Genomic DNA, 15,904 nt, shown 5'->3' with positions numbered 1-15,904 from the left:
CCTCCCTTAGATGATGGACCCCAAGCCAGCTGGAAGATTTCTTTGGATTTGTCTTATATGTACAGAGATTTGGGCCCTGATTGTCAGGCCCAAATATAGGAAAGATCCATATCATGACCACCCCCTCTATAAAAGGGGAGGTCATCCACTTGTACGAAACCAACTTTTTCAGCATTAATGAGAATATTCCTTTTATGGTAGTTTTGCTATTTTAGTGCTCTGCTATGGTTTACTTTCTGTCATCCTTTTACGTAAGCTTGCCCTAGTACAGAACATTGGCGCCGTCTGTGGCTCTGACTTAACTCTTCCGGTGACAGAAGGAGGAATTACGAGCCATGGAGACTCGTTCATGCGGCGTGGGTCGACGCGATCATCGCCGGCGCGGTGGTGGTCGACACGGCGGTCGCGGCGGCGGACGGAACACCAACCGTCCCGTACTGGACGAGCAAGAGCAGGAAGCTTCCTCGGAGGGGGTCCACTCAGTGGCGCCGTCGCCAGCGTCATTGGTGAATGCAGCTCCGGGAAGACCTTCAGATCTGATCGCTAAATCAGATCCAGGTGTGCGGCGGCGTTCAACGCCGCCTAACTACGTGAATTTGGAAGATCTTAAAACCACTGCTCCACGGAGAGCGCAAGAGGCAGTGACAGGTATCACGCCTGCGGCTTTGCAACAAATGTTAGATACCTTGCAGAAGGTGCAGTCCCAAAACGAGCAGTTGCAAGCTCAAGTTGAGTATCTTACTCAGCGGCAGGATTTTAAGCAAGAACAACGCCTGGAGGCGGAGGATGTAGTTGAATTTCAACCTTTTGTTCCAGCCATCACTAGGGTGGACATCCTAAAGCACCTGCAAACCATGGCATTAGACGCCTTTTCGGGCGAATCTGATCCTATGGAGCACCTTAGATATTTCAATACCAAAATGGTGATCGGCGGGGCGACGGATGCGGTAAAATGTCGATTATTTTCCTCCACGTTCAAAGGCATGGCGATGCAGTGGTTCATTCGACAACCGCCCTTCTCCATTGATAATTTCACTGATCTGTCCACGAAATTTCTGACTCAATTCTCCGCCAATAAAACCACAAAGGCAACAATGTTTGATCTTATCAGTATACATCAGCAACCAGGTGAAAAATTAAAAACCTACATGGCACGCTTCAGCAAGATGGCGGTGCAATTGGAGGAGGAAAATCCGGATGTCTGCGTGGCGTCATTCAAAAATGGCCTTCGGGCGGGAGATTTGAATAGAGACTTAACAAGGCGACCGGCGAAGGATATGATGGATCTTCGCGCTCGTGTTCAAGAGTTCATATTGATCGAGCAAGATGATCAGAAGAAACAAGAAAGAGAGGAAGGACGCAAACAGTCTCAGACTGGCGGTGTTTCACAGGAAAAATCCAAGGCGGGGAAGGAAACCAGGGTAGCGCAAACCCCCCGTGCACCAAGACCGGGACCATACCAAAACTCTAAACCTGGTTTTCAAAATACATGGCACAGAAATTCACAAGGTCCCACTGCAGCCATAACTGGTCAGCAGGGTGCTTCGCCCACACCATTTCCACTTACTAAGTTGAATGCACCCTTAAGTACCATTTTAAGGGCAGTTGGGCAGACCAACGTTGTGCAGTATCCACCACCACCACGGCGGCCGCCAGCTAACGTGGACACCAATAGGTGGTGCGAGTACCACAAGGCGTTGGGGCATACGACAGATAATTGTTGGAATTTAAGGCGGGAAATTGATCGCTTGATTAAAGCTGGCCATTTGGCAAACTTTGTTAAAGACACAGCAGCGCCGGAGGTAGCTAAGATCACTCAAGGAGACAAAGGCAAAGGTAAAGAGATAGTTGAAGAGTTGGGCGATCCTGTTGGGGAATGCTCATCTATTGCAGGAGGATTTGGCGGGGGTGCAATTTCAAGTAAGGCTAGAAAACGCTACGTGGCGGCAGTACACTCAGTACAGGAGTCGAACGAAGGCGAGTGTTGGGTGAATCATTCCCCTATTATATTTACCCCTCAGGATTTCGCGCATGTAATTCCTCATGACAACGATCCAATTGTGGTGACAATCAGGGTTAACAATTATGTGACAAAGAAAGTATTCTTAGACCAGGGATCTTCGGCGGATATCATCTACGGAGACGCCTTTGATCGCCTGGGATTAAAGGAATCAGATTTGAAACCATACAAGGGAACTTTGGTGGGATTCACAGGGGACCGTGTCAGTGTGCGGGGATACGTCGAAATTCCGACTGTCTTTGGAGAAGGAGAGTTTGTCAAGAAATTTCAAGTAAAGTACTTAGTATTGGCGTGTAGAGCCAATTACAATGTACTCTTGGGGCGAGACACCCTCAACAAGGTCTGCGCGGTCATCTCAACTGCTCATTTAACTATTAAATATCCCGCCTGCAACGGGAAGGTCGGGATATTGCGTGTAGACCAGAATGCAGCAAGGGAATGCTATTTGAGAAGCGTGGCGCTCTATGGGCGAAAGGCCGCCAAGGAGAGCCATCGAATTACAGAAATCTTCCCACAAGAAGGATTTAGCTTGGACCCAAGAGACGATGCTGACGATTTTCGCCCACAACCTCTGGAAGAAACCAAGCAGGTGCACGTCAAGGACAAGCTTCTAAAGATTGGCAGTAGTTTGACAGCAGAACAAGAGGAAAGACTAATCACCCTTCTGGTTGATAATCTAGATCTCTTCACATGGACCATCAATGATGTACCAGGGATTGATCCCAAGGTGATCACTCACAAACTAGCCATACGACCAGGGGCGACTCCAGTCATCCAACCAAGGCGAAGAATGAGTGAAGAAAAGAACAAGGCTGTACAATTAGAGACTGAAAAATTGGTCAAGGCCCGCTTCATCCGTGAGGTACAGTACCCAACGTGGCTCGCCAATGTTGTAATGGTCAAGAAGGCCAATGGGAAATGGCGAATGTGCACGGACTACACAAGCCTGAACAAAATGTGTCCCAAAGATTCGTACCCACTTCCCAATGTTGATAAGCTTGTGGATGGAGCTTCAGGGAATGAACTTTTAAGTCTCATGGACGCTTATTCGGGCTATAATCAGATTATGATGCACCCCTCGGATGAAGAAAGTACAGCATTTATGACCAATCAGGCGAACTATTGTTACAAGACAATGCCTTTTGGTTTGAAGAATGCAGGAGCTACGTACCAACGGCTTATGGATAAAATTTTTTCAAAACAAGTAGGCAGGAATATGGAGGTGTATGTGGACGACATGATTGTAAAGTCCGCCAGGGCTAGTGATCATGGGGGTGATCTCAAAGAAGCGTTTACTCAGTTAAGAACATATCAAATGAAGTTGAATCCTGAGAAGTGTTCTTTTGGGATCCAGGGAGGAAAGTTCTTGGGATTTATGTTAACATCAAGAGGAATAGAAGTGAACCCTGATAAGGGAAGGGCGATCTTGGAGATGAAAAGTTCAACAAGTGTAAAGGAGGTACAGCGTTTGACAGGGCGAATGGCCGCCTTGTCACGTTTCTTGCCAATGGCGGGTGACAAAGCGGCCCCGTTCTTCACATGTTTAAAAAAGAATTCAAAGTTTCAGTGGACAGAGGAATGCGAACAAGCTTTTACCAAATTGAAAGAAACATTGGCCACATTACCAGTACTCTCCAAGCCAACACCAGGTGTTCCATTAGTGCTCTATTTAGCGGTTACTGACAAGGCGGTAAGTACGGTGTTGCTCCAGGAAGAAGGAAAAAAGCAGAAAGTTATATATTTCGTGAGCCATACTTTACAGGGGGCAGAATTGCGGTACCAAAAAATTGAAAAGGCGGCTTTGACAATTCTGAAAACTGCAAGGCGCCTCAGACCTTACTTCCAAAGTTTCCAAGTCAAAGTTAAAACTGATGTTCCCTTAAGGCAAGTACTTCAGAAGCCTGATTTATCAGGGCGATTGGTTAGCTGGTCAGTTGAGTTATCAGAATATGACATACAATATGAGCCAAGGGGCCAAGTCACAATCCAGAGTTTAATTGACTTCGTGGCGGAATTAACACCCACTGAAGGAGAAAAGACTCAAGGAGAATGGGTCCTGTCTGTGGATGGATCCTCTAATAACACTGGAAGTGGGGCGGGAATAACAATTGAAAGTCCAGATAAAATGATCATTGAACAGTCTCTCAAGTTCGAGTTCAAGGCGAGCAATAATCAATCTGAGTACGAGGCTCTGATTGCCGGCTTAAGGCTGGCCATTGAGTTGGGAGTCCAGAAGTTATTTATCAAAGGAGATTCGCAGTTAGTGGTTAAACAAGTGAAAGGTGAATACCAAGTGAAGGATCCGCAACTGTCCAAATATTTGGAAGTGGTGCGCAGATTGATGATGGAGGTCAAAGAAATCAAAATCGAACATGTCCCGAGGGGACAAAATGAGAGGGCTGATGTGTTGGCAAAATTGGCAAGCACAGGGAGATTGGGCAACTACCAGACAGTCATTCAGGAAACCCTGCCTCGCCCGAGCATTGATTTGGTAGAAATAAAGTTGAAAGCTGTAAAGTCAGTCAGTGAGGGCGAGCTATCTTGGATGGAATCGATTAAGACCTTCTTAGAGAATCCACCAAAGGAGGATGATTTGAACACGAGAACAAAACGCAGGGAAGCCAGTTTCTACACACTGGTGGATGGTGAGTTGTATCGGCGAGGAATCATGTCTCCTATGCTCAAATGTGTCGATATCAAGGACGCCCTCGGAATAATGGCGGAAGTCCACGAAGGTGTGTGTTCTAGTCATATCGGCGGGCGATCCTTGGCAGTTAAGGTGATAAGAGCAGGATTCTATTGGCCAACGATGAAGAAGGATTGTTTGGAGTATGTTAAGAAATGTGAAAAATGTCAAGTCTTTTCTGACCTACACAAGGCTCCACCAGAAGAATTAACAACCATGATGGCGCCTTGGCCGTTCGCCATGTGGGGGACTGATATCTTAGGACCATTCCCTGTGGCGAAGGCACAAATGAAGTACATCATCGTGGCGGTTGATTACTTCACTAAGTGGATAGAAGCTGAGGCAGTGGCAACTATCACGGCCGCCAAGGTCAGGAGCTTCTTGTGGCGAAGGATTGTTTGTAGATTTGGGGTCCCCATGGCATTAGTAATGGATAACGGAACACAATTCACAAGTAGTGTTACCCGAGAATTTTGTACAGAAATGGGAATCGAGATGCGATTTGCCTCTGTAGAACATCCACAGACCAATGGGCAGGCTGAATCGGCTAACAAGGTTATCCTGAAAGGTTTAAAGAAGAAACTGGATGAAGCAAAAGGGCTTTGGGCGGAGGAACTACCAGGCGTTCTTTGGGCATACAACACCACTGAACAGTCAAGCACAAAGGAAACCCCGTATCGTTTAACTTATGGGACTGACGCCATGCTCCCTGTGGAAATTGAAAACCAAAGTTGGCGAGTGGCTCGGTTTAATGAGAATGACAACGGAGAAAACTTAATAGCAAATCTAATCATGCTGCCCGAGGAACAACGAGATGCTCACATAAGAAATGAGGCGGGAAAAGTGAAGGTGGCAAGAAAATTCTCAACGAAAGTAGTGCCAAGAAAAATGAGGGTAGGAGACTTAGTGCTCCGAAAAAATACAATACCCGATAAACACAACAAACTTTCACCCAACTGGGGCGGGCCTTACAGGATTATTGGCGATGTTGGAGGAGGAGCTTATAAGTTGGAACAACTAAATGGTCAAAAGGTTCCACGAACATGGAACGCTTCTCATCTAAAGCAGTATTTTAGTTAATAGAAACAACCAATGTAAATGAAGTCGCACTCTTTTTCCCTTTCTTTGGAAAGGTTTTTAATGAGGCGACATTTGTAATGAAGGGACAATTGTTCCCATACGAAAGAAAATTAATGAAAAGATCATTTCAACAGAATTGCATATATTTTTTAATTTATATTACGAGTTCATGCAATGCAAATCGTATCAAGGTATGCAATACCGCGAGTAAACCTTTCGGAATAAGAGAGTATCGCCCTCAAAAGTTAAAAGCCTTGGCAATTCTAGTGGCCACTAGAAACCAAGCCTCGTCGAAAAATCGGCTAAGGTATGTAAACCAAAGTAACAACGAAAGTTGGAAACAACTAAAACAACGAATGAACTTAAAATGATATCCATTTAAAGTAGGGAAAAGGGGGCGACGCCCATACATGATTTGGAATGAAAATAAAAGACAGGGCAATGCCCAAAGAAAAATTTCAACTTCATAAAATAAAAACAAATTCAAGCCAGGTTCTCGTTGTTGGCGTTGTTGCCCTGGCTTGTCCCAGCTTGAGGATCTTCCTTCTCTTGATCCTCATTCCTGTGCTGCTCGTTCCCATCCTCGCCATCTTCTTCAGGCTCACTCTCATCATCGAATTGGGGAAGGAGGTCGAGGCTAATGTCATCATCACCAACTACTTGACCATCCTTGATCTCCTTCAGCCACCCAATGCGGGAAAGATCAAAGCCCGGCTCAACCACACTGATCTGCTCTTTGGCCGCCAGAAAGCCTTGAGCATATTGGAGAGAAGCACGCCCTATGATGGAAGCATTCAGGCGATCATATTTCTTTTCCAACTTTTGATATTTGGCTTGAATGGCAGTGTGCTTGTCATTTATGGCTTCTTTAAGAGACTTGGTCTTTTGAAGAAGCAGGTCCGAAGCAGCCAAGTCTTCAGTTAACTTAGCACACTTCTCCTCAGCAGATTTCAGCTTTTTGTTGGCAGTCTCAGCATCAGTTTTAGCCCGCTCATAGGCTGTCTTGTAATCAGCTGCCTTCTTCTCAAAACGGTTCTTGGCCGATATCAACTCCTTCACGCACTGAGCCATTCCCGCCACAGTACTGGCAGCAGAAAGCGCGTGATGGATCGCCACGGAAGCAATGTTGGGGGACCTTGACCGGAAACGTCCTTGTGAATCCGGTTGTCAAAAGTACGGGTCATGAATTCCAGCCCATTGAAGTGAGGATCCGACAAGTTCAGCAAGGAGGGAGGAGCCTCGCCACCAATGGCTGAGCTAGGGCCAGCTTGGTTAAATGGAGTTGGTGGGCGGTTGATTAGCGCGCTTGAATCTTGTTGAGGGGGCGGGACATTGTCATGTCCCTTCTTTTTCTCAGCCGGATGACTTCTTGGATCGAGAGTCGATTGGTGGAGAGGCCTACCACCAGCAGCACTTGAAGTTTTTTGACGTTTAGGGTCCCTGAAGTTGTCAGAACCCGAAGTACCTTCATTCTTCTTCTTTTGCTCAGTTTCGGCGGCCCTCTTCTTTGCCGCCGCAGCAGACTGGGCGAGGTACTCCTTCATCTTGATTGGGTTCGCGTCAACCTTGCTTTTTCCCATCGTAGCTGTATGGAAAACACCAATTAGACGAGATACATGAACAAAAAGAAAAACAAGTTACGTGCAAAGATTATGAACTTACTAAAAAATTGATTTAAAGTGCCGGATTTCGACGCCTCAATCAAGTCGTGACCGGAAATTACTGGTAGTGTGCGGAGGTAATCGGCGACGCCTTGTTCAGATTCATCCAAGGCGTCGTATGAAACGGATATCTTTCGGCGAGGGTTCTTTGTCCAGTAAAAAGGGAAGAGGGGGTTATTGTCGGAATCTCGGAACAAGTTCTTTATTTCGGGCGACTCCATAACTTTAAAGTATTTTTTCTGCCATACTTTGTAATGGCTTTTAAGGGCGGTAAACCGACTCATGTTCTTACGGGCTAAAAGTGGAACCCATTTCACAGAACTAGGTTTAGTGGTGACTGATTTATAGAAAAGGAAGAACAAATGATAGGTTGGAGTGAAACTCAAGTGTTCACAAAGAATTTCAAAGCAGCGGAGAAAACCCCAGGCGTTGGGCTGGAGTTGGCAAGGCGCCACATTCAGAAAAGAAAGAACGTGACATATAAACGGCGAGAAAGGAAGTTTGATGTTCAAGTCTAAGAAGAAATAGCCATAAACAAAGAAGAAATCGGGCGATTCATCGGCTGGTTCTTTACGCAACAGAACACAGTCATCTTCGCCACATGGGAGGACATTTAACAGATGATCTTCATTATTCGAGGTGGCGGGATTTATCTTCGTGAACCCTTGAGCAGATATTCGAAGCGAATTAATGCTCCCAACACTGCTCCAGATAGAACGCAACAGACATTTATCTTCAACTAAATGCACGTCAGAGCGCCATTCAGGTGAAGACAAATCTCCATTAGAGGAGAGAATTGAGTCTACAGAGCCGGCGGGACCGGAATCATCATGGGTAGAAGGCGAGGAGTGAATTTCAATTATAGAGGGGGCGACAACTTCCTCCTCCGTGGAGGGTGAAGAAAGTTCTAGGGAAGAAAGGCTAGCGTTTGGTAAAGACATGCGAGGCAGTTTCATAAAAAGAAGAAAGAAGATGAACAAACTAAAAGTAAAAAGAAGATGAACAGAGTCAAAAGAAGAAAGAAGATGAACAGAGTCAGAGAAAAAAGAAGTAAACGAAGAATCTCAGGAAAGAGAAAAACTAACCAGGGGAAGAACTGTGGATTTGAGAAAGGAGAACGTCGGCGATAGGGGAGCACCGCGCAATGACGACGGCCGGAGGAAGAAAAGGTTCACCGGAGTTCAAAGAAGAGAATGAAAGCTGCGGTGAAAAGGTTTTCAGAACAAAAGTTTTAAGAAAGTGAAAAATAAAAAGTGAAAAAGGGTTTTTATAGAGAGAAAGGAGGAGAGAGAATGAGTGGGGGAAGATCGTGGGATTGTGGGATTTGAAATTCGAAAAGGTAGGAAGCGAAAAGACATTACTCCTCGAGACGCACAACTGAAAATTGCATTTATAACAAATGATGACGAAATCCCGGAAAACAAGGATACGTGCGTCAGTTGAAAAGACGTGATTGACGGTTATAACTAATGGCGACATATCTTTGAAACGGCAACAAAGGTGGCGAAGCGTGAAAATGGCGATGTAACAACGAAAGTAAAATGGCGATGAACGAATAAACAATAGAGGCGAACTACTAGGTAACATGATGAAGACATTTCGACTCATTACTCGAGTCTCATGTCTTGGGGGCATGTGGACTGGGCGGGACATAAAGAAGATTATGTCCCGCCCAAAATAAACAATAAACCATTGAAGATAGCCATGGCGGGAAGTGCGACACAACGAGCTTCATTGCCCTCCCTTAGATGATGGACCCACAAGCCAGCTGGAAGATTCCTTTGGATTTGTCTTATATGTACAGGGATTTGGGCCCTGATTGTCAGGCCCAAATATAGGAAAGATTCATATCATGACCACCCCCTCTATAAAAGGGGAGGTCATCCACTTGTACGAAACCAACTTTTTCAGCATTAATGAGAATATTCCTTTTATGGTAGTTTTGCTATTTTAGTGCTCTGCTAGGATTTACTTTCTGTCATTCTTTTACGTAAGCTTGCCCTAGTACAGAACAGGGTTCTATGTCAAAAGTTTCCATATGCTTCTTTGCATTTCTGTTTTTTATGAAACCATTAATATTTTGACATATCTATGCCATGTAATAAGTATGAAGGAAGGTCCTTCGAATAGTTTGAGGAACTTTTCAATAGGTTAAATAGTTTTCTTTGGATCACTTTTGCTGATATGCTTGTAGCATAATGCCAATAGAAGCAAGCCTTTAGTTTAAAGATAGTTGATTAATTTTATGGACCAAACTGAAATTTTACATAAATTTTGGTAGTAACTCTGAATACAAATACCTCTCTGTTGAAATTCAAGGGTCATAACTTTTTGTGAGGGACATGTACTTTCTCAAGTCTGGGCATGTGACTTTATTGTGTTATTTGATGCAGATGCTGTCATCTAAAGATGTTAACTTCGTCGGTTACACATACAAGAACTTTGAAATCGTGAATGATGATCAACTACATGGAATTGGTTTGTACATCTTCAATATCATACTTGAACACTAATATTAGTAATTAATTTTGGATGTTGGTGCATGAAGTGATTTTAATTTTGGTGTAACTGTGGGTTTTTTTAAAGATCATACTGCTGAATCTTGCTAATTGTAGGTTATACACTCATTGTCCCTTTTAAACCCCCCCCCCCCCCCCCCCCACACCCACACACACACAGTTTTAATTGCTCGGTCTGTTTCATCATTTGCACTCATCTCTTGAGTTTGTTTGACATTTTCAGCTGAATTAAAGAAGAAGAGCACAAAAACTAAACGGCCATCCATCAAGACCCTGTTCGGTAAGAAGAATATGCTCACTGTTTTCCTTATCTTTTGTTTTCTCCCCTATGCTTTGAAAGTATTGATGATTGATGATTTGCTTGAGATCTAATGGTTCACTTTACTTGTGAGTAATTCTGTGATACCAAAGGGCATTGTTGTAGAACTAGAACTATGCATACTTCTATATGGCGTTACAGGGTAGCTTCTTGCGGAAACCAATGCACATAAGTAAAGTGAACCATTAGATTTGTGTAAATAAGGTTGTCTCGAGTAATAGATAAATAATTCCTGGGAAAACATTGAAAAAAAAATATAAAACTAGTGAAATTGCAATATTTTTGTGTTGACGTTGAACACTTCAAACTCAAGTGCAAAAAGCAGAGATATTTTGATCCCATTCTTATTGCTACTTTTAGAGAGAACAACTTCTTTACATTGAGGCATAGATGTTTAAAAGCTTAACAGTCTTATGGTTTTGATTGCTCAATTCTTCAATAAATTGATCTTATTACATGCTACAGATGATGAATCGGCTACGGGTGCCAAGCAACCTCCCAAAGGAAGCTTCTTAAATCTCTTACCAACTCAACTGGAAGTTCCAGAGAAGAGTGAATCACAATGATACAAACTGATAATATCTTACAGGGCTTTTAGATGGTCATTTAAATATGACCAAAATGCCAAGTTCAGCTCAGATTTTTTTACTTTTCTGAATTCTTTTGTTAGTTTGGCGTGGATAGTTATGGAGCAAAGGCTCTGAATCTTTGTGGTTTTGGATAGCTGGGTTTTGGGTTGACAGGGATATAAGTGTGTCGAAAAATCTCAAGGTATTTATTCTTTACATTTTTGGTTGGGGTGTATTCTTTTGTTCACCATTTCTCAAGGTGAAATATGTGAAGTGTCCAAGTCATTTTTTGTAATTAAGATAATGCTCAGGTGCTGGAAAAGTTGTGATGTTATCACATTCTTTAACTATCAGGTAGAGATTCTGTAGTTTGAAAGGTAGCATTTTCTTTTTCATCAAATCAAATCCTTATTTTCAATTTCTTATGGATACAGATTCTATAATACCTAACAACAAATTTTAGAGACACCTAGCAATTTCTGATATGAACCTATTATTGATAGTATTTTGTTTAGAACACAATCAATGCTTTTTCAAACGTTATTGATGAATGATGATCATTTGATGGTAAATAATGCTCAACTTTACTTTGGAATAATTTTCTGAACTTTTCTAAGAGAACACTAGATATTGCATCCATTCATTGTACTAGCTTTTCTTTTCTGCTTTTCACAATTTTAAATTAAATGGTTATGAATATGGCTTTCTTATTTAAAAAGGAAATATTTATTTCATATTTACTTAAACTTTTTTGCATTTAGAGACTTTACTGAAAACAATTCAAAGATAATGTTTAGTCAAGAGCATAAACTCCATATTTTCCACCTGTAACAAAAAGGAGAGCATAAACTCCATTTTCATAGCTTGTGATTGTGCCTACAATCAAGTGCGTGTTTGGATTAAAGTTTAAGAAATTGATTTTATTTTAACTTGGGTTTAGACAATTGAGTTTGGTCAATAGGTTATTTGATTTTTATAATTTCCTCTTTCTGAGGCACATAAAACCAAGTTCACCTCAACCCATGTCTCTTGCCAAGTTTTGTAAACCCAAGTTTTAATGAAAACTGAGAAATAAACAAGCTTTAAAAGTGGTTTCACGTAACATGATTTATATTTGTATACTTTTTATTCTAAAGTATTTTACAAAATGCATCTTGTTTGGATGATATACTACCTCTGTTTAATAACATCTGTTGTTTTGATCTCTCTTCATTTTTTCTAAAGTGTTTGTCATTTTACAAAATCAAGCATTTTGTGTCTTATATTTATATTTACATATGCATGTCTGAATAAGAGTTGAGTTCAATTTAATGTTAAGGGAATGAGGAGGAGCATGCTTTCACATTTTTTTTTCGTATGGGAAAGCCTAATTTGGCTTTCTTGGCAAGTGGTTTTTACTTTTTTTTGGTACCTAAACACACTTGATTAATATCCATAAACACATTAACAATTTTTTTTATAAACATTCAGTACTCGATCACTCTTTTTATGTCGTCAGATAAACACATTAACACTTTAAATACATAGCAATATCCATAAACACATTAACAAATTTTGTTATAAACATCCAGTACTTCGATCACTCTTTTTATGTCGCCAGATAAATATATTAACACTTTAAATACATAGCAATATGAGAATTAACCACCAAAGACAAAGTTATGCCCAAATCTTGAGTTATATATAGAAAAAATGGATCAAATTAAGAATAATAAAAAGGACTATAAAATAATTAAGATTACATAAAATTAAAATAATTATAAAGTAAAATGAATTTTTTTTTTAAAAAAAATATATCAAATATGATCATATTATTGAGACACCACACATAAACGATTTAAGGACGTGTGCATTGCAATTAGCCAAAAGAAGTGACCCTCTCCAATTTCTATTTTATTTTTTTATTGATAACAACCCAGTTGCCAGCCAACTGATCCACAAAGGAAAGCCCAAGTTGATGTGGGCTAGAACAAAAAAAGCATTCCCCATGATGAGCTGGGTGATATATGTGATCTATCCACCAGTCCAAATTATTCTCAAGAGAATCTATAAACAAACAATGGCCCATGGGCCAGCATGACTGAGTCACAGCTAAAAAAAAGCAGCTTGAGAGGGTACATGTAAAATGCAAAATAACATTTTTACCGGAACAATGTAGCTGCCACAGTTTCTGACCTCATTGACCCTGATACAAAGAAGTGGAATCCTACAAAGGTAAGCGAAACACTCTCATCTGAGCTAGCAATGAAGGCACTCCAAACAGGTTACCAACTCAGGGGAATATTTAGTGAAACAGGTTACCACATTGCCAAAGTAGATTCCCCAACACCACCCCCTAATCCAAACACCACCTTCTCCACACCATCGGATCAATGGAAATACATTTGGGAGTGGGACAACACCATCCCCCAAAAGATCAAGATCTTTTTGTGGAAGGCTAGTAAGAATGCACTGCCAGTGAAATGAAATGTAGCCAAAAGAATATGCTCACCCTTCCCTATGTGCCCAATCTGCTATAAGGAGACTGAAACAGTAGAATATATGTTGCTTCTCTGCCCATGGACTAGACCGGTTTGGTCGGATCCAAGCTTCAATTGTCAATTGATCCCACCAAAATTACTCGCTTCGAAACTTGGCTCCCGGAGAAATCAATGGACTGCCAGACCAAATACCAAAACAACCTTAAAGTGGAATCACACTATTGGGGTACACTTTATGGTACATTTGGAAAGGTACAAATGGCATGGTTTTCCAAGACACCTGACCCAACCCATATGCAACAATCATTCAAGCCAGAACACAACAAAGAGAGTATATGTAGGCTAATGTGAATGAGAAGGTAGAAAGGGGTAGCACACGGAATCAAACCACTCCTAGCTAACCTTGGAGAGCCCCCTATGGAGTTCATGAAAATCAACATTGATTCTACCTGGAAACGGGGACAACTGTTGAGCTCTACAACATGCATATCAAGAGACCACTTAGGCGTTAGATATGTTGGACTTGTTTGGACTAGATTGGCACACTATCCACTAGCATCAGAAGCAATTGGCATTAAGGATGCCTTCATTGTGGCAATCAACCTACAATGGGACAAGGTCATCATAGAATAAGATCACCAAACTCTTATACATGCATGCAAAGGGGAAAGGAGCCTGGGGGAAATTAAAGCTACCCTTTAAGACTTACTCAACCTCCAGAAGATGATCCAGGAATGCAGATTCACCTGGACTAAAAGAGAAGGAAATGGTGTGGCACATGAACTGGCTAAACTCCAAATGAACAAGGCCATCCCTCCCTGTTGGTTCTCCAACCCACCTCCACTCATTAATGCATCCCTAAACCGCGATCTACCACACCACCACCATTCCGCTGCAGTTCTGCAATCCTACATTATAGGTCAAAGTGATAGGGTGCTATCTAACTGCCAGAAGCTACCTCTACACCCGGACAAGGGACCCAAACAGGAACTCTATCTTCTAATTTTCCTAGACTTAAGGGGGCAACCTGTAACTATCACTAGTTACTTCTGAATAACATAGTCTAATATTATATGTATGTCTGCTGGTTTCTAATTATGTGGGCTTTCATGACTACACTTTGGGCCTTGTATCAAGTTTGTTTTGGTCGCTAGACCGCATGATGTGGAAATAGAAACAAGCAATCTTTGACCAAAAAAAGAGGCAACTCAATTTGAAAAAAAATAATTCTTGCGAGAGAGATTTGAAAAAGACAATAATTCTTACGAAATATAAATTACGTGAGGCACTGCGCGCGCGCACGGGAGAGAGAGAGAGATTTGAAAAAGACAATAATTCTTGCGAAATATGAATTACGCGAGTCACTGCGCGCGCGCGCACGAGAGAGAGAGAGAGAGAAATGTGCTCTAATTTGGAAGATTTTTCAGTATGTGCATCCTATCAGTGGACTAGTGATATTAGCATATTTCTTCTATGTTATTTGTTTAGGGTACCTTTAGGTAAAAGTTTATTCTGTTGATATTCACCTTGTTGGTGAAGATTGTATACCTGTATTTGCTATGTTAATTCCTGATGGTTTTAGGAGGACTTGTGGTGTACCCATTAATTTCTTAGTGGAGAATTTTACTAGCTTGGTACTGTTGGTTTTTTTCCCCCTTTTGTGGGTTTTTCTCACGTTGATCATTCTCGTGTCTCTAGCATATTTATTATTCTTTTATGTGCTTATAATTGTTGTCTAACTGTTTTTCTAGAACTTACTTTAATTGCAATAAGGAGAAAAGTTGATCCAAGAGCTTCTGCTAAATTGTTGTTTATTTTATGATCTGTCATCTTTCCCCAACAGAGGTTTCCTCATCGAATTGTGCACATATCCCAATTTCTTTTCACTCAATGGTTTCATACATCTGTCAGGTATAATGTATTTTTCACGATCACTTAGCCTAACTCCCAACGAATAAATGTTGGGACTTGGGAGTTGTTAAATGCTCATTGTCATAAGTCATTTTTTTACCCTTTGTTGTAAATGGTTAGTATACGAATGCCATATAAATCTCCATCGGTATCAGCTTTAAATTTAGGCTTATCTTTCTTAAAAAAATTCTAGTGCGCATATTTGGAACCCCTGACCCAATCACCATGATGCATGAATAGTGCTCCTCAAATTTGGCTGAATGAAGGAATGCGAGGGTGACAATACTTTCAACCACTAAAATGATAAGTGTCACACTCTTCATGTCTGTAACCCTATCAACAAGGACCGGAATAAGATACACAAACACATCTGTCTTTGTGCAATTTATGTCATAACCATTGTATGTAAATTTTAAATTGTCAACAACTGCACCACGAGTATTAGCATGTATAGGCAAGCAGTCCCGACTGTAGTTCAACAATAAGGCAATGTGTTCAAGCTCCACATAAGAATTTTTCAGTTAAAAAACAAACTACACACATGCAGCACATAACAAACATTGCAAAAGATCAACTAAAAAATAAAGACTCCAACATATTAACCATCAATAAATATCAAAGGAAAATTATGTTTAAGTCCAACATTTAATTAATCCACT

The sequence above is a fragment of the Lotus japonicus genome, chromosome 1 (genome assembly GCF_012489685.1).
Source record: "Lotus japonicus ecotype B-129 chromosome 1, LjGifu_v1.2".
In the NCBI taxonomy this organism is placed as follows: domain Eukaryota; kingdom Viridiplantae; phylum Streptophyta; class Magnoliopsida; order Fabales; family Fabaceae; genus Lotus; species Lotus japonicus.
The sequence above is the reverse complement of the archived record's forward strand: the minus strand, read 5'-3'. Positions refer to the sequence as shown.